This window comes from Pelophylax lessonae (genome assembly GCF_965119305.1).
Source record: "Pelophylax lessonae genome assembly, chromosome: 4".
Classification (NCBI taxonomy): Eukaryota; Metazoa; Chordata; class Amphibia; order Anura; family Ranidae; genus Pelophylax; species Pelophylax lessonae.
In genome coordinates, this window is record NC_138771.1 from 567,154,792 (window position 1) to 567,174,574 (window position 19,783).

Below are 19,783 nucleotides of genomic sequence, written 5' to 3' on the forward strand. Positions count from 1 at the left end.
TGTGCAGTCTCTGAATATCTCTGCTTGGTGTGGGGTGTGCAGGCCCTGGTGAGGTAGGTCTCCTGGCAGTGCCAAACGCTGTGTGCTAGTGGGTTAGTTCCCTAGCGCTTCAACAGGGAAAGTCCTTTCTTCCCCCTGTACTGGACGGTGGTTTCCACGGATGCCAGTTGGGCTGGATGGGGAGTTGTCTTGGGCACAGGTTTGGCTCAAGGGGTTTGGACTCGGGTGGAGTCCAGTCTGCCGATCAATATCCTGGAGATTCGGGCGATCAGGCTTTGCCTGTCCCGGTGGATGGGTCATCTGCAGTGGTGCCCAGTAAGGATTCAGTCGGACAATGCTACGGCTGTGGCAAATGTCAATGATGAAGGGGCACCAAATGCCTGGAGAAGTTGCCAGCATTCTAAGTTGGACAGAACGTTTTGTTCCAGCCCTCTCTACTGTGCACATTCCAGGGGTGGAAAATTGGCAGGCGGACTACCTCAGTCGAGAGGCGCTGGATCCGGACGAATGGTCTCTTCACCAGTGTTGGGGTAGTTACTCAAAAAATGTTACTAGTTACTTCTTTAAATTGTAATGAGATTCCTTTACTAGTTACTGCATTTGAAAAGTAACTTCACTACTTATTACTTTACTCTCCTCTTTCTTAATTGACCGTGTAGAAGAAGATACATGACACTCTTTCTTCATTGAGTTTATTGTATAAACACAGGCTTTGGGAAACATGAGAACAAAACCTGAAAAAAAAAAAAACAGAATAAAACATAAACAAAAAGTCATAAACTTCATCCCGCTCTATTCTTCGAAATAAGCCGTGCTGTAATGCAGGAAAGCGCGTTCCTATAGCCTAGTAAAGTAGTGTAGTTACCTCCTATAGCCTAGTAAAGTAGTGTAGTTACCAATATTAGTATTGTAACTAGTTACATTACTTAGTTACCAAAAAAAGTAATGTAGTTACTGTAATCAGTTACTTTGTAACTAGTTACCCCCAACACTGCTCTTAACCCGAAAGTGTTTCAACAACTATCTCTCTGGTGGGGGACTCCGGACGTGGACCTGTTTGCTTCTCGTCCCAACCGGAAGGTTCAGAGGTTTGTGGCAAGGTCTTTGGATCCTCTCTTCAATGCCTCCGACGCTCTTGTGGCCCCTTTGGGCCAGTATCGTCTCATATACCCTTTTCCTCCAATACAACTTCTACGTAGAATCTAAGCATTAGGGATTCCAGCCAGGTCTTGGTAGGCAGGCCTAGTAAGGCTGAATGCTGATGCCCCTTGGAGACTCCCTCTCAGAGAAGATCTTTTTTCTCAAGGACCGATCTTCCATCCTGCTTTACGGTCGCTGGCTTTATGGCCTAGCTATTGAAAGCAAGGTGCTGAAGGACAAAGGGTTGTCGGATCTGGTAATTCCTACGCTGTTAAAAGCTAAAAAAATCTACTTCTAGTAAGATTTATCATCGAGTTTGGAGGGCGTACATTACTTGGTGCGAGGCTCTGGGGGTTTCTCCCCGTTGCTTTTCTTTTTCGTCTGCTGGAGTTTCTACGAGGTGTAGATCAGCGTTTGGCCCTGGGCACCATCAAGGGTCAGATTTCCACTTTAACAATCTTTTAACAATGGCTGTTGGCCTCCAATTCCTTAGTTCACACTTTCATTCAGGTGGTACCCCACCTGGCTGCTTCGGTTAGGTCTCCATTGCCTCCATGGGTCCTCAATCTGGTACTGTCAGTTCTTAAAAAAAAAACGCCTTTTGTAAATATTTGTTAACTTTCTCTGCCTACCTTGTCGCAGAAGGTCGCCGCCTTGGTGGCTATCACTTCAGCGCACAGGGCGTCAGAGCTGGCGGCGTTGTCCTGTTGGTCACCCTACCTGGTGGTTCACAGGGACAAAGTGGTGCTTAGTCCCTGTCTGTCCTTCCTGCCTAAGATCGTCTTCGGTTTCCATTTAACCACCTCCCACCTGGCCACTGTACATATACAGCCGGGTGGGAGTCTCGTCCTTCTGATCGGAAGTTCCCGAACGTCCTGCAAAAGGAGAGATTGCGCCGCCGCAGGCACGCGCAGCGGCGCAATCTCGATGTGCCTGTGTCCCTCGGACACATAGCAACAAGTTGCGACAAGAGGGCCCTATGATTGGCCCTCCTGATCACATGATGGCTGTGTCCAATCACAGCCGTCATGTAATGTAAATACAGCCGTTGTAACGGCTTTGATCTCTTCTTCTCCTGACACAGATCCTGTCAGTGAGAAGAAGAGACAATCTGTGCTGCAGCCAGGGGATCAGTGAGTTTGAAGCTTTTTTTTTTTTTGCTAATTACACACTGATCACCCTGCTAGTGTCCCCAAAACAGTGTCACCAACACCGATATAAACGTCTGTCCGTGATCATTATGCGCACATCTGTCCGTGATCGTCCAGCGCACATCTGTCCGTTATCGTCCAGCGCACATCTGTCCATGATCGTCCAGCGCACATCTGTCCGTGATCACCCAGCGCACATCTGTCCGTGATCACCCAGCGCACATCTGTCCATGATCGTCCAGCGCACATCTGTCCGTGATCACCCAGCGCACATCTGTCCACATGGCTAAAAAATTATATAGCTGCGAGGAGGCTCCCCATATTCTCCAGAGTATGTCGGATGATAGTAGTGTTGAACTCTCTCCGTCAGACTCGGATAGCGAGTATGAGCCAGTAGAAAGCAGTGACTCTGAAATGGAAACGGAGGATGACGGAATCCTAACAGAGGCTCAGGAGGGGGGCGTGTCCAAGATGGCGACCGGAGCGGACGTCTAGGAAGGGAGCTCCGCTGACCTGCCTATTCTAATCCTTTTACTCTGCTGCCCTGCCGCCCTCTGCCTCACCGGAGGGTTCGGGTGACTTCCCTGTACTGCTATGACCAGGGGCAGACCGTCCTCGACGCCCCGTTCGTCCGCTTCGGCCCCTGCTGCTCCTGCCGGCGCCAATATGGCCACCCAGACGGATGATGTGGACCCTGCCGTACGGGAGCAGGACAACTTCACGGCTCTCATGCAGGCTATCTCCATCTGTCAGTCCACCCTGACCTCCAAGATCGAGACTGTACAGATGGACATAGGATTGATCCGGCGGGACATGGACAAGTTCCGCACCAGGCTCTCTGAGGTGGAACGCAGGGTGGGGGATACGGAGGATACCCTGAGAGACCATGCGGCTTCCCTGCATACCCTCCGCGTGAAGGTGAAGGCTTTGGAGTTTCGGGCGGAGGATTCTGAAAATCGTAACCGCCGTAATAACTTAAGGATCTTGGGCCTCCCGGAGGGGGCTGAAGACCCTCATCCTGCAGACTTTGCGGAACGCCTTCTCCGTGACCTGCTCCCGCAGGCCGCAATCTCTCCATACTTTGCGGTGGATCGGGCACATCGGATGCCAGCTCGCAGGGGGCCACCTGGAGCACCCCCGCGCACCTTTATCCTCCGGCTGCTGAACTTTCGGGACCGAGATACGGTACTGAGGGAGAGTAGGAAGCAGGACGCTCTGCGGTTGGAGGGGGCCAGATTGATGATTTTCCCAGACTTTTCAGTTGAGACGCAAAAACTGCGCAAATCCTTTGGCCACGTCAAGCTGGCCCTGCGGCAAAGGGGTCTGAAGTATAGTATGCTGTTCCCGGCCAGGCTTCGGGTGCAGGATGGTGAATCCCTTCGGTTCTTCACTTCCCCAGAGGAGGCCTCCACTTGGCTGGAATCTTTGCCCCGTCGCTAGATTGTGGAGCATCTGTGGCGTCTCTTTAGGTACTGGCCCGGCTGGGTCTGGGGTGGTGTTGGTGTACTACTCCTGCCTTACTGCTGTGAGTCCTGAGACCTGCATGGACTTTCTCAGGTGGACTGCTCTCTTTTTTTCTTTTTTCCCCCTGTTTTGTCCCGATTTTACAGTGACTGCACTTCACTTGGAACTGTGTCCCCCGTTATCATCTGTGATCCACCTTTTCTGTTTATCCCTCCGTTTCTATAGCCATGGACTCAATTGCTCACTTCTCATATTCTCCCCTGAGCTGAATTTCTGCTGGGACGATCATCTCCCCCTGGATGGATACCCCCTTTTTTCCTTTTTATTTTTCCTTGGTCTGGTGCCCTTCTTTTAGTCTCTGCAGAGGGCGGGTATTTTGTATTTTTTACTTTATTTTTTACTTATATAGGCAGTGTGCTCGGCGCTCCTGGTAGGTTTGACTGTTTCTGCCAGGCGCCCTGTTGGTATAGTGTCCCCCATTTGATACTAGTCATGTTTGGTTTGGGGTCTCAAGCTCACCCACGTTTTTGGGGTGCTGCGGGGTGGGGGGAGGGGGGGGGGTGTGGTGTGTTGGGGAAGTTCCTGTTTTGGGATGTATTTCAATGTCTTATGTCTTATTTGCCACCAAGGTCTGTCCATGTTTATCTGTGCACTTATGTGCTTTGCTGTTCTGTGCTCCATGTGTGTGGGGCCGGGTTAACTCCTCTATTGTGTAACCTGGGTCTATTGGGGGGGACTGTCTCTGCTGGACAGCTCCCCCTTTTCTCTGTTCTCCTCCTGATGCTATGGCCCCCCTGAGGTTGGTCACGTGGAATGTGCGGGGCTTGAACTCTAAGTTTAAGCGTTCTCTGGTGTTCTCCTTTTTGCAGAAACACCACCCGCACATCTGTATTCTTCAAGAGACCCACCTCACGGGCGCCCGGGTGTTGGCCTTAAAGAGGTCATGGGTGGGGGCGTATTATCACTCTACCTTCTCCTCCTGCTCCCGCGGGGTTAGTATTCTTGTGCACCGGTCCCTCCAATTTGTGCTCCTGGATCTCCACTTGGACCAAGACGGTAGATATATTATTTTTCATGCCCTGTGTGATCGGCTAGAACTGGTGATTGTTGGGTTGTATGTTCCTCCGCCTGCTGACCTTAGCCTGCTACATAGACTTCAGGGCTTGGTAGCTCAGTATCCTACTCCTAATTTAATTTTTGCTGGTGACTTTAATGTGCCACCTAACCCCTCCCTGGATAAGCTTCGTCCTGACCCGATGACTGACTCTGGCCTAGCCCGCTGGGCGGAGGCGCTTGGTCTGCAGGATGTTTGGCGCTGGAAACATCCTTCTCAGCGCCAATTTACATGCCACTCAGCCACTCATGCTACGTTTTCACGTATTGATCTGATATATGTCAGTTCGTCCTTACTACCCAGGGTGTCGGGGACCTCCATCCTTCCTCGGGGCATCTCTGATCATGCCCCGGTGTTGATGGACCTCTCTACGGACTCGGTGGTGGGTCAGGGACTGTGGCGACTGTCTCGGTTCTGGGTGACGGGTGAGAGGATTGTGCCGATACTGTCCTCCGAACTTGGCGAGTTCTGGCACCATAATGAGGGCACTGCGACCCCAGCTATGGTGTGGGACGCCTTCAAGGCTTATGCTAGGGGTAGATACCAGTACAATATTTCTAAAGTGAGGGGGGAATCTCGAGTACAGTTGTCTGTAGCCGAAGCCAAGGCTGCGTCTCTGGAGGCGGACTATCTGTCCACACTGGACAGAGGCACATACTCTGACATGCAGTCCGCATATCGGGAGGTGGCACTGATTCGTGCTGAGTCGTGTCGCCGCTTTCTACTTTCCCAATCCCAGCGGGTGTTTGAGCTGGGGGAGCGATCTGGTCGGCTGTTGGCCTGGCTGGCGTCAGAGAGATGCGGGGGGGGGCTAGCATTGCCAATATCAGGGCGGAGGACGGGACGTTGCTCTCGGACCCGCTGTTGATCTCGCAGAGGTTTGAAGAATACTACTCCTCCCTCTATACCACTAGGGCAGCCTATCTGCCTGAGGACCTGTCGGCCTATCTAGATGAGATTGACTTTCCCTCCCTCCCCCCTGCTGAGGCTTCACGGCTAGACGCTCCCATATCCCTGCGTGAGGTTAAGTTGGCGATCAAATCCCTGCAAGCTGGGAAGACTCCTGGCCCCGATGGCCTCCCCACTGAGTTTTATAAAACTAACTTGGATATTATTGCTTCTTCCTTTCATGAGACGCTCTGCGTGGCCTTGGAGGCGGGCTCCCTGCCGCCCTCTATGTCAGAGGCTGTTGTTGTTGTCCTGCCTAAGCCCGGTAAGGTTCCTGAATTGTGTTCCTCCTATAGGCCCATCTCACTGTTAAATGTGGATGCTAAACTCTTAACTAAAGTTCTGGCCAATCGCCTTAACTCTGTGATCCTCCTCTTGGTCCACGGGGATCAGACTGGGTTTATGCCGGGTAAAGGTACGGACATCAACGTTCGCCGCTTACATACTAACATAGCGTGTGCGGAGTCGAATGGTTCACGGGGTGCAGTGGCATCGCTAGATGCAGAAAAAGCTTTAGACTCCGTGGAATGGGACTATCTGTGGCAGGTATTGTCTAGATTTGGCTTGGGGCCCCCGGTTTATTGCGTGGATCCGCTTGTTGTATGCGGCCCCGGTGGCCCGAATTCGTACTAATGGCCTTTTGTCATCCCCGTTTCGACTGGGAAAGGGTACGCGGCAGGGCTGCCCGCTGTCCCCCGGTCTCTTCGCTCTCGCAATAGAACCCCTAGCTATTAGATTTCTCGTGACGGATGACGTGGGAGGCTTGCAGGTGGGACAGGTAGTTGAACGCATTTCATTGTATGCTGATGATACCCTTCTCTATCTAAATGACACCTCGGACTCTCTTGCTGCGGCCCATTATTGATAGGCATGGGGTGTTCTCAGGGGTTCGGATAAACTGGTCTAAGTCTAGTGTGCTGCCCCTCACGGCTGCTACTCCCCCCTCCCCCGGCGGATATACCATTGCAGTGGATTGACCAGTTTAGATACCTTGGGGGTCACGGTGCGCACAGATCTATCGCGTTACCTTGTGGATAATTTGGAACCTGTATTCCAACAATTGGTGAACAAATGTCAGGTATGGCGGACACTACCCTTGACACCGGTGGGCTGCGTGAATTTGATAAAGATGGTTTTTCTCCCTAAGTTCCTCTATATCTTTAGAAATACCCCGGTTCCTGTCCCTGCATAATTTTTTCGCCGATTGGATAGTGTCCTCTCCTCCTTTATTTGGGCGGGGGCGGTGCCCCGCATAGCTAGGTGGAAGCTCCAGCTACCTCTCTCCTCGGGGGGTCTAGCGTTACCCTGCTTTAAGAAATACTATTGGGCGGCAGTTTTGGTTACGGTGAGGTGGTGGTTTGCCCAACCTTGCTCTAATCCGGCTGTCACCCTTGAGGCTGCCATTTTGGGCTCCTATGCAGCCCTCTCGAACCTGGTTTATAGGGTAAGGAGGGCGGCTGCTCAAGCGACGCCGTTGATGTGTACGGTGGTACGGGTGTGGGAGCAGATGCTGGTGGCCGCGGGGGAGGGGGGGACGATCTCGCCCCATACTCCCTTGTGGGGAAACCCAAACTTGTCTCACCTCAGGTCTATCCCGGATCCTAGTGTCTGGGCAGGACATGGGGTGATAAAAATACAACATATCATGCCGACGGGTACGTTGCTCTCCTTCCCAGAACTGCGAGAGAAATTTGGCCTTCCGTCCCGCATGTTGTTCCGGTACCTGCAGTTGAGACATGCGGTGCAGGCGCAATTCCCGGGGGCGGTCACTGTTGCTCCGAATCGGGTAGAGCGATTCTTGACCACGCGTAATGCTGACAACATCTTGTCTTCGGTCAATCTCCGCCTTATGTGCGGCCAATCAGATGGAGATTCCTCCCTGTTTGACTGCTGGCATCAGGATGTTCCTACACTTATTGAGGAGGACTGGGAAACCGGGATTAGGCAGTACTTGCCCACGATGATCTCGGCTAGAGATAGGTTTATCCAGCTAAAATTTTTGCATAGGGCGTATTGCACTCCTCAGCGCCTGGCCCGGATCTACCCTGCGCATTCGGAGTTATGTTATAAGTGTCGGCAGGCGGTGGGAACTTTCTTTCATGTGGTGTGGGACTGTCCCGAGATTCAGGAGTACTGGAGGGAGGTGGTGGCCGTGATGAGTGCGGTGGTGGAGGTCCAGGTCCCCCTTGACCCTAGGATACTTCTTCTGGGGCTGGGTGGTTTGGTAACTCAGGCTAAATATATGAAAATGTTGTTGTTTTACTTGTCATTTTATGCCAGGAAAACCCTATTGCAACATTGGAGGGGGTCGGCTCCTCCGACGGTCGCCCATTGGCGGGCGTTGGTGGACTCGGCCCTTCCACTTTATAAACTGACCTATATGGGCCGTCAGTGCCCACAGAAGTTTGGAAAGATCTGGGACAGGTGGCTGGGGACGCGGTCTGTCCGCCTTTAGTTCTGGTGGGATGGGGCTTGGTGGCAGGGGTGTTGCTGTGTCCCTTCATGCCCCTGGGTGTTGCTTTGGTTCTAATTCCCCTGGGGGGCTGGGGAGGTGGGGCATGGTGGTGGTGTTCCCTCCCTTAGCCCCCCTGACCTCATGCCTCCTTCTCCCACGGGAGACTGTATCTGGATCTGAGACTTAAACAGTGTTGTGTCTCCTGTATTGTATGTGTCTATCTCCTCGGGTTACTGCTGTGGGTTGACTGTATTGCTTGTATACCTTGCCTGTATATGTGCACGGATTATTGTTTTATGCTACATGTATCTCCTTTTTGTTTTGGATAATGTACCTTGTTGGCTGCACTTCTGTATTGTTGCACTGAATTTTCTAAATAAACTTTTCTGTTAAAAAAAAAAAAGAGGCTCAGGAGATTTGAGCAGGCGCAGGCTTCCACCAACAGGGCAACACATCCTGAGGCATCCACCAGCAGCGCAACAACTCCTGAGGCATCCACCAGCAACGCAGCACTCCACGTCCAGGATTATACACAGGCATCCACCAGCAGTTCTGCAAGTCCTTGTGCAGTGGCAAGCGCAAGCAGGGCATCATTCCTACATGACAGGCCAGCTGCTGGTAACAGGGCGTCCCACCCACAACGAGGCAGGGCCCATACTAGCCTTCCGGATGTTCTATTATTTCCTACATGGCTGCCCGATACTTCAGCAGAACTTGTAATTCCCCTTTTTAGAGCACAGCCAGGCCCTCAAATCCAATCGGATAATGTAACCCCACTTTATTATTTTATTTGGTTTTCACGGATGATCTGCTGAACTACATCATGGAGCAGTGTAATTTGTACGCCAGCCAACATATTGCCAGCAATCCTGATTCATCCTATGCCCGCCCTTTTGTTTGGAAACCCCTCACCGTGGAAGAATTTAAAATTTTCCTTGGACTGATCCTCAATATGGGTCTGACAAAAAAAAAAATGAACTTCATTCCTACTGGTCTACCCTACCTTGCCATCATGTGCCAGTCTACTCCTCTTTGATGCCCAGAACCCGTTACAAAATGATAATGCGATTTTTAAATTTCAACAACAATGCCCAGTGCCTCCCCCGAAATCATCCAAATTATGATAAATTATTCAAAATTCAGCCCCTAATCAATTTTTTTTGCTCCAGCTTCAAGCAAATGTTTACCCCCGATAAAAATATTTGTGTGGATGAGTCCCTAGTCCACTTCACCGGAAGGCTTGGAATAAAACAATACCTCCCAAGTAAATGGGCCAAATATGGGGTAATATTTTACAAGGTATGTGACAGGGCCATGGGCTACATCTATGATTTCCAAATTTATGAGGGAAAGGACAGTCAGCTAAACCCCCCTGGGTGCCCTACCTATATGGGGACAAGTGGCAAAATCGTCTGGCAGCTGAAAGAACCACTGTGTGGGAAGGGTTACCACCTATATGTAGACAATTTCTACACAAGTCTCCCACTTTTCCGCCATCTCTACCTGAAAAAGACTGTGGCCTGTGGGACAGCACGGTCCAACCGCAAGGGCTTCCCACAGAGATTAATCACCCAAAAATTAAATCGGGGGGGGGGGGGGGAAGTCAGTATGCATAATGAAGAGGTACTAGCTCTGAAGTGGAGAGATAAAAGGGACGTCTACATCCTTTCCACAATATTCCACAAAATTATTCAACCCCCACTGAAATTGATTGTTTTGGCCAGTTTGACATTGATTTTGATCATTCAGTCATCCTGCTTACAATTAAATCAAAGAGGCGCGTGTAGGTCAGACAAATATAACATAACATTTATAATGAAATAACCACAAATGTCTTTTCTGTGCTTACATCATTATCAGTTTTATTCAACCCCCAAGTGACATTCAATCTTAGTACTTAGTACAACATCCTTTTACAGTTATAACAGCTTTTAAACGTAAAGCATAGCTTGACACAAGTGTCTTGCAGCGATCTACGGGTATCTTCGCCCATTCGTCATGGGCAAAAGCCTCCAGTTCAGTCACATTCTTAGGCTTGTACACTGCAACTGCTTTCTTTAAGTCCCACCAGAGGTTCTCAATCGGATTTAAGTCTGGTGACTGTGATGGCCACTCCAAAATGTTCCAGCCTTTAATCTGCAACCATGCTCTAGTGGACTTGGAGGTATGCTTGGGATCATTGTCCTGTTGAAAGGTCCAACGTCTCCCAAGCCTCAGGTTTGTGACGGACTGCATCACATTGTCATCCAATATCTCCTGGTACTGAAGAGAATTCATGGTACCTTGCACACGCTGAAGCTTCCCTGTACCTGCAGAAGCAAAACAGCCCCAAAGCATGATTGACCCCCCCGCCATGCTTCACAGTAGGCAAGGTGTTCTTTTCTTCATAGGCCTCCTCCAAACATAGCGTTGATCCATGGGCCCAAACAGTTCTAATTTTGTTTCATCAGTCCACAGAACACTATCCCAAAACTTCTGTGGTTTGTCCACATGACTTTTGGCATACTGCAGTCGACTCTTCTTATTCTTTGGAGACAGCAAGGGGGTGCGCCTGGGAGTTCAGGCATGGAGGCCTACGCAGTGTGCGCCGTATTGTCTGAGCAGAAACTTCAGTACCCACATCTGACAAATCTTTTCTCAGTTCCTCAGCAGTCACATGGGGAGTTTTCTCCACTGTACGCTTCAGGTAGCGCACAGCAGTCGAAGTCAGCATCTTCTTTCTCCCACGACCAAGTAGCGTTTCAACAGTGCCCTTTGCCTTGAATTTGCGAATGATGCTTCCTATGGTGTCTCTTGGTATGTTTAACATCTTTGCAATCTTCTTATAGCCATTGCCCTTCCTGTGAAGAGGAATCACCTCTTCTCTTGTCTTCCTGGACCATTCTCTTGACTTCACCATGTTTGTAACCACACCAGTAAATGTCTAGAAGGAGCTGAGTATCACAGTCATTTTAAAGCTGCCTAATAATAGGCTTTATTGCTGCTCCCTGACATCCACAGGTGTTTTCAATACCTGATTGAAAACACTTCAATGAACCTCTGTTCTTCAGAGTGGTAGTCTTTAAGGGGTTGAATAATTGTGTCAATGAAGAATTCACAAAAGAAACATTCACTACTGTATTACAAAACCAATTGATGTAATTTTAGTTGCATATGGTTCTTTAAGAAGTCCTTGTAGGATTTCATTCTGAATACAATTACAAATGTACACTAAATTCCCTAAAACCCTTTACAGCATTGGGAGTTGAATAATTTTGAACACAACTGTAAGGTATGTGGTAGACTTACAATACATGCTGCAAGATTGCAGTCATCGTCATAGTCCACCCAAGACCGGTATTTTGCTATGTTCTCTGTGAGTGTTAATAGCTGGAGATATATGCAACCAGTTGTTAATAGACATCCACGGCAAAGTAGGCAGTAAGACAAAGTGGTGATCTTAAAAGTTCTTATTTTATTTGTAAGGTGACTGTGGTGGCAGTTGATGGTCGATCAATCCCATAAAACTTACTATTTAGCTGTATACCCGGTGCTGCGTCTGCTCTGTCTCTCCTATCCCCTCGTAGTGAGGGAGATCTGGGGAGACGCCGGCTCCCTGGCCTTTTAAAGCCCCCCCGCGCATGCACGTACCGGGCTTCTGACGCTGCTGACGTAGCTCCTTGTTACAGCGCGTGCGCCTGGTGAGGTGCGTGGGCATCGGGAGACCAGTCTGACGTACTTGCCGCCGACACGGAAGGGAGGAACCAAGATCCTGTGGGGGGGGGATCTTGCTGGAAGAGTGGTATGTTCCGAAGTTCCTATTTAACCCCTGGCTGCCCAGGGGCTTACCGTGCCGGGTGCGGTCTTTGGACATTGGGAAGATTTCACAAAAATGGCATTGTGTAGATCCACAATTACAAGACATAATAACAATAATTGTTCTCGCCCAAGGAGTCGTTGTGCCAGTTCCTTCACGGGACAGGTTTTGCGGTTTTTACTGCAATCTCTTCACGGTGCCCAGAAAAGAGGGCAAAGTGCATCCGATCTGGACCTAAAGTCTCTGAACCGTTTTGTGAGGGTTCACAAGTTCCGAATGAAATCCATCTGGTCGGTGGTGGCATCGTTGAGTCCAGGGGACTTTCCAGCCTCCATCGACTTGAAGGATGCGTATCTGCACATCCCTGTCTCCGAGGGTCATCAGCGGTATCTCTGCTTCACGGTGCCAGAGGAGCATTTTCAGTTTGTGGCGTTGCCCTTCGGTCTCGCTTCGGTTTCCAGGGTCTTCACCAAGGTTTTGGCTCCGGTGCTGGCTTTACTGCGTTTAAAGCGGATTGCGGTCCTCCATTATCTGGAAGACTAAGGTCGAGCTCGTGTGCCACCTTGACGAGCGATCTGTCGATCACGGTTCAGGCGCTCTAGCAGTTCGGGTGGACTGTCACCTTCCAGAAGTCGGCTCTGACTCCTTCGGTTCGCCTCCCGTACCTGGGGATGGTCCTGGACCCTGCTCAGGCGACAGTCTTTCTCCCGGAGGACAAACTCCAGACCCTGCAGGGCGAGATCAGGTCCCTTAGAGATGATCTCTCCTCTCTACTTGCCTGCATGCGCTCCCTGGGCCTTGATGGTTTAAGCTTTCAAAGCGATCCCATTTGCTCAGTTTCACATGAGAACTCTGCAAACAGAGATTCTTGCCAGGTGGGGCAGAACGCCTCAGTCGTTGGACAGGAGGATTTTTCTGAGCCATCGCGCAATACCGGATCTTTTGTGGTGGCTCCTGTCACCGACTCTGGCACAAGGTAAGTCTTTCCGGCCTCTGCTGTGGACGGTGATCACCACAGATGCCAGCCTGTTGGGCTGGGGTGGAGTTCTGGGCGCGCTTTGTGCCCAGGGGACGTGGTCGGCGGAGGAGGCCTCCTTACCGAAGAACATCTTGGAGCGCCGAGCAATCAAGCTCTGCTTGTTTCGTTGGTCAACTCGGCTTCAGGGTTGCCCGGTTCGGATGCAGACCGACAACGCCACGGCAGTGGCTTACTTCACTCACCAGGGGGGCACCAAGAGTGCCCGGGGCGGCCAAGGAAGTAGCCAAGATCCTCTCTGGGCTGAGACGCACGTTCTGTCAATTTCAGCTGTTCACATTCCAGGTGTGGAGAACTGGCAGGCAGACTATCTGAGTCATCCAGACCCTGGACCAGGGAGAATGGTCCCTGCATCTGGTAGTGTTTTACCTCCTGTGTGCACGTTAGGGGACTCCGGACGTGGATCTGTTTGCTTCCCATTTCAACAAAAAGGTGGGAAGGTTCGTTGCCTGAACCCGCGATCCTCTGACGGATGCCACGGAAGTGTTGGTGGTGCCTTGGCACCGGTATCGACTGATTTATGCCTTCCCTCCTATTCAACTGTTATCCGGGTTCCTCCGCAGGTTGGCGTCGGAACGGCTGCAGGTCATTCTGGTGGCCCCAGACTTGCCGATTCGTCGGTCTTGGTACGCAGACATCGTGCAGATGGTCGTCGAGCCTCCCTGGCGCCTTCCGCTAAGAGACGATCTTCTGTCTCAAGGGCCGATTTTCCATCCTACTTTACAATCTCTGGCTTTGACGGCGTGGCTGTTGGAAGCCACGTCTTGAGAGACAAGGGTATCTCAAAGGCTGTCATTCCTACCTTTTATTGAAGGCTCGTAAAGCTACCTCTAGGAAAATGTATCATCGCACCTGGATGGCGTATATTGCCTGGTGCGAGTCGCAAGTGTTTCATCCCTGCTCCTTTTCAAAGGAAGTAGGAAGGTGTGGATCAGCGCTTGGCGCTGGGCACGCTTGTGGGTCAGTTGTCCGCCTTTACCGGTTTTCTTCCAACGTCCCTTGGCGACTAATTCCTTGATAACCCCGCGACAAGCTCCTTTGCTTCTGTGGGGACTGACTTTGTTTTTTTTGTCCGTTTTTTCTTATAACGACCTCCCTTTGAGGACATCAGAGAACCAGCTCTGCCTGTGTTGTCCCAGGACGTTGCCTTTTCTGGTGGCTGTCACCTCTGTTCGCAGAGTGTCGGTATTGGCGGCTCGGTCTTGCCGGACGCTTTCTTTGGTCGTTTCTAGGGATAACGTGGTCCGGCGACCCACTCAGCCTTTTTTTCCTGCGGTGGTGTCTGTTTTCCACCTCATCGTTGTTTCTTCCGTTGCTTCCACCTTGGGCGAAGCCCAAGCGTCCCAAGGACTTTGTCCCGTGTTCCTTGCATGTGGTCCCGGCGATCAGGTTTTTGCCTGACTGCCACGGAGTCTTTTGGGAAGTCTGATTCTTTGTTTGTCCTTCCGAGTGTCCTCGGAAGCGTTCAGCTGCGTCTGCTGCAGTTTCTTCCGGTTTGGATCGGAGGGACTTTGGTTTTGGGCTTCTTCACTATAAGCTCCGGTGCCTCCTTTTCCTGTGAGTGCACATTCTACTTGAGCCGTCATTGCCTCTTGGTCTTCCTGTGGCTAAGGTGTGCGTAGCGGCGACGTGTTCGTCTGTGTGCACTTTTACAAAATTCTACTGACTTGATGTACTGGCATCCTAGGATGCTTCCTTTGGCCGCAAAGTTTTGTGCGCAGCGGTTGTTTTGCAGAGACGTGTGTTTCTGTCTCTTCTTGGGGTGTATTTATCCAGGTTTTGTTGCCCTGTTGGCTCAGTTTTTTTTACTCTGGCCTGGTTGCACGTTGCCTTTTCTTTTGGTTGCGTCTTCCCGCCCTTCACACCTGCACTGCTTTGGGACATCCCACTCGTGAAGGCTAACTGAACAGGCGGCGACTGTCAGAGGACGTAAGAGAAAATAGAATTTTTGTAAAAACTTACCGTAAAATTCTTTTCTCTGAGTCCTCTGACAGTCGCTGCCCCCGCCCCTCTTATTTTTGGGGTTGATAGTCTTCATGTACTGCTTGCTACATAACTGAAGAGCAGCTTCTAGTGGCTGATGGGTAATAGCTGAGGAACAAACCCGTAGAGGTGTGTTATGTGGAAATTCTTTTGTTTGGTAACCTTTTCACTGCCTAGCCTGCTCCTGCAGAGAGGCACATTACCCACTCGTGAAGGCTAACTAAACGGACGGCGACTGTCAGAGTACTCAGAGAAAATAATTTTTCGGTAAGTTCTTACAGAAATTCTATTTTTTTTTTTCCAGAATTGTCGCTCTTTTTTTTTTTTTGTTTATAGGGCAAAAAATAAAAATTGCAGAGGTGATCAAATACCACCAAAAGAAAGCTGCATTTGTGAAAAAAGGACATCAATTTGATTTGGGTACAGCGTCGCACAACCGCGCAATTGTCCGTTAAAGTAACACCGTGCCGAATCGCAATAAATGGCCTGGTCATTAAGGGGGCAAATCCTTCTGGTCCAGAAGTGGTTAGGCAGAATCTGATAGCTAGCTAACACCTTAGATTCAGTGATCTTTGATCAGGGTATGTAGCATATCTTCTTTCTTCTTTGAAGAGAAATGTGGAGAGACTCTCCACAGTGACCATCACCTTTAGACACTAGCGAAAAAACTGAAGTACTTCTTGTTTGGGAGGGGTTATATAGGAGGGCATCCTTTCTGATTGGTTATCTTATGGCTCTGTTTCCCGTGATGTACGAAAAGACAAGTATTTAATAAATTTGCCTTCTCTTTGTCCCCAGTCACCCACTCAAGATTATTTGCCTACATGCTCAGACCTACACTTTTTACTATTCATATATTTGAAGAGTTTTTGGGGGTTTGTCCTATCTTTTGCAATCTGTCGTTCATTTTGAATTTTTGCGTCCTTGATTTCCTTTTTGCATATTCTGTTATATTCTTTATAACAATGAAACAGTAATAGTGTTCCTTCATTTTTATATTTTTTAAAGCTCTTTTCCTATTATTTATAGCTTTTTTAACTTTGGCCGTGAGCCACATAGGTTTTATTTTTAGCCTTTTAAACGTATTGCCCATGGGAATATACTCTGCAGTGAGTTTGCATACAGTCTTTTTGTAGAATTTCCATTTCTGTTCTGTGTTCATGGATGCCAATATTCCCTCCCTGTTCAAGTCCTGGAGAGCAGCCCTCATATTTGGAAAATTCGCTCTTAAAGTTAAGTGTTTTTATATTTTCTGTATGCGTTTGTTGCTTACAGCTAACATTAAATGAAATCATATTATGGTCATCGCGACTCAGATATTCTTTTATATGAACATTAATAATAAGCTCTGCATGGTTTGAGACTACCAGGTCCAACAGCATTGTTTCTAGTCGGGGCCTCAATAAACTGTACCATAAAATTGTCTTGTAATTTTTGCCCTTTAACTGTTCCAGCAGTCAATGTCTGGGTAGTTAAAATCCTCCATTGTTATCACTGTCCCAGCCTTTACAGCCCTTTCTATCTGTGCAAAGAGCCGAGTCTCCACCTCCTCATTAATACTGGGAGGTCTATAACAAACTCCAATGATAATCTTTGTATTACGCACACCTATGTACATTTCCACCCACACTGCTTCAGACTCCTCAGACTCTCCATCAACAAGGTCCTCTTTTACACTCACTTTGAGTTTACTTCTCACATAGAGACAGACACCACCACCCCTCCGTTCACTGTTCGCGTTGGGGCTCGCTCTCACCCGTAGACGTGATAGCCCGGCGTCCGAAAGTTCCACGCCAACAGCTCCCGGACTTCCGGTTCCGGCCTTGGCTTCAGGACTGCCGGCTATCGCATGTACGGCTGAGAGCATCCCCAACACCGGCGACTGACCCTCTGGACACTCTGTAATCTGTGAGTATCGCCCTTCATGATGGACTCTGGATGAAACTGAACGGGGAATTGTCTTTAGTGAGGTGAGCGGCTCGCAAGACGGGTGAGTCACCCCATGAGTCCCGACTCCACACGCCTACTTTGTGGTACCCCATGCTGTCCAAGATCTGTTTTCCTGTGCTTAACAGAGTTTGTCCATTCTTTTTAAATCTAACTGAGGATTTTAGTCAGATGTTGGGGTATCTATCTACGTTCAAGCATTAAATGTCTCTTTGAGTCTGGTTAGAGGACTGTTGTGACTGTGGAAACAATGAGATATTTACTGCCTGTTTGTGGCCTTATCCATTGATGTTTAAGCCTAGTGAAACACAGTCCCTACATACCAGCTAGTTTTAATTGCCATCTCCTGGATTGTTGCTCCTGCTCTGGCTGTAGTGGCGACTTCATCTTTACCTGCATATGACTGTGTTCATGGCAATACTGACCCATGTGTTTTATACACTGGAAAGCAATTCCTGGATTTTTCCAATTAGCCTTGATTTGTATACTTTCATATGCATCATGAGGAATTTTGAATGGAATGTATGTGTGAGCGTCAGAGGTCCGCTTTATGTGCTTGTCTAGACAGGTTGTTTTGTGTTGTCCACTGGATATCTGGAATGTTTTTTACCACAACTTTTTGTAAAATACACTTTATGTCAATTTTTCAATACATTTTTGCATTTTACATCATTGAAGGTTCTCATTTACAACTTTTCCTTACTGCTTTCTTGACTCTGGAAAAACTCCAGACATTGTAGGAGGCAATTCAGCTTCTGTTGTTCAGCATAAGGTCATCCCTCCGGGCTTGCATGTGGCTGCTGGGCCTTATGGTGTCCACCCTTGAGGCGGTCTGTTTGCATAGTTCCACACAAGATCTCTGCTAAAGAGATTCTGGTGAAATGGGACAAATTTCCACGGTCTCTAGAGGTGACTTTGTTCTCTAGCACTTCGGGGAAAATCCTTTCTCCCCCTGTACTGGACGATTGTCACCACGGATGTTAGCCTGTCAGGGTGGGGAGGGGTCCTCAGCACAGATGTGCTCAGGGGGCCTGGACTCTGGCAGAGTCCAGACTGCCAATTAATGTTCTGGAACTCTGAGCGATCAGCCCTTGTCTGGCTCGTTGGACTATTCGTCTTTAGGGATGTCCGGTTTGAATTAATTTGGACAATGCCATGGCCGTGGCCTATGTCAATCACCATCAGGGCACAAGTAGTGTCCTGGTGGCTCCGTAAGTAGCCGGCTTTCTAAGGTGGGCTGACCGATTTGTTCCAGCCCTCTCAAATTTCTGCCACGACTCTTGTGCAGGATCAAAGCAGAAGGGATTCCGCCCAGACTAACGCCGCCGGTCTTGGTACGCTGATCGGGTATGGCTGGTTGCCAATGCTCCTTGGGGGGCTTCCTCTCAGGGAGGATATGCTGTCCCAAGGAACGATCTTCCATCCTTCCTTACAGTTGCTGGCTTTGACAACTTGCCTGTTAAACGCCAGGTGCTGAAGGATGGAGGTTTGTCTAACTTGGTGAAGGCATTGTGTTGCCTTCCTCGTGTCCCAGCCTACACATCCGAAGGAAATTACCTTGCATGTCTTGGATGTGATCAGGGCAATTAGGGTGTACCTGGCAGCTACGGAGTCTATTAGGAAGTCAGACTCTCTATTTGTACTCCTGAACGGACCTCACAAAGACCTTGCCTGTTTCCTGTAGGAAATGGTAACCTTGCTTTAAAGGTCCACAACATATCTACTTTTAAATCCCTCATTGTCAGACAACTGGGTTACACACCTCGCTGCTTTTAGGAGCATCGGCCCTCATGTGAATCTTCAAGGGTATATCCTTATCTCCCATTTCTTCTCAGTCCAATTCAGCCCCCTTCTCTGCTGTTTCTGGTTCAGTTCCTTAGCTGTGTATTCTTCTGCCTGACTAGGTAATCCCTGGTATGTTTACTCAGCCTATCCTTCAGATGGCTGGTAAAGCGCCTTCTCTTATTCAAAGGATTTGTCCTACTGAAGCATATTGGCTCTGGGGCCCAGAACAAGTGGTTTCTTCTGCATCACGCGATCCAACTCTGGGTAGGTCTCTGGGGTCGGACTCAGTTGGCCATTGTCCTGTACTGATGGGTTCTCCACTGAGAATCCTATGTCAGGAGAGATAGCCCGGTTTCTACACTGGGCACTACCCTGATTCTCACCCTTTTTCCTTTTAGGGTACCCTTTGGTTTCCAGTTCTTCCCTACTAGTTACCTTAAGTCGTGAAAAAGTAACCCATACCTTTGATTGTACATTTGGCCCTACTCTGCAGATAAAGGTCTTTGGAGTAAGGCCCAATGTTTCAATAGGCTGCAGGTGGGCAGAATACCCTAATTTACTGTCTACATGAGGTTAGGCCCTATTTCCTGATAGATTGGCAGCTTTTCAGGGAAGGATCTTTAGGCACATTGCCTTGCCTTCGTTTAGCTTACTGTTATTTCTGTGTTTCCAAGAGTCTTGTTTCCTTGCTGCTTTGGATACTGATGCCTCACTGGAACTTCCGTATCAGGAGCACTCTTAGTCCAATGTCTTAAAGTTTAGCCCCCTCATTTTTGTTTCCCTACTGTTTTAGTTACTTTATTTTTAATGAAGTATGTCCCATATTGTGCAGAGAGCTGGATCCTGTAGAAATTTACTGTTCAGTGATAATAGGTCCTTTTTTTGCCAGGTATACAGACTTCAGTTCCTTTTGTTCCCCTACTGCTTTGTTCAGCCTACAGGAGTGGGGAGAAGAAACTCATTG

At 49.2% G+C, this 19,783-nt stretch overlaps 1 protein-coding gene across 1 annotated transcript in view; it reads left to right on the top strand.

The window, feature by feature from the left end:
* The window catches only part of PIWIL2 (piwi like RNA-mediated gene silencing 2), a 727,256-nt gene that overhangs the window by 433,919 nt on the left and 273,554 nt on the right, over window positions 1-19,783 (top strand). The gene's annotated exons all lie outside the window — the stretch shown is intronic.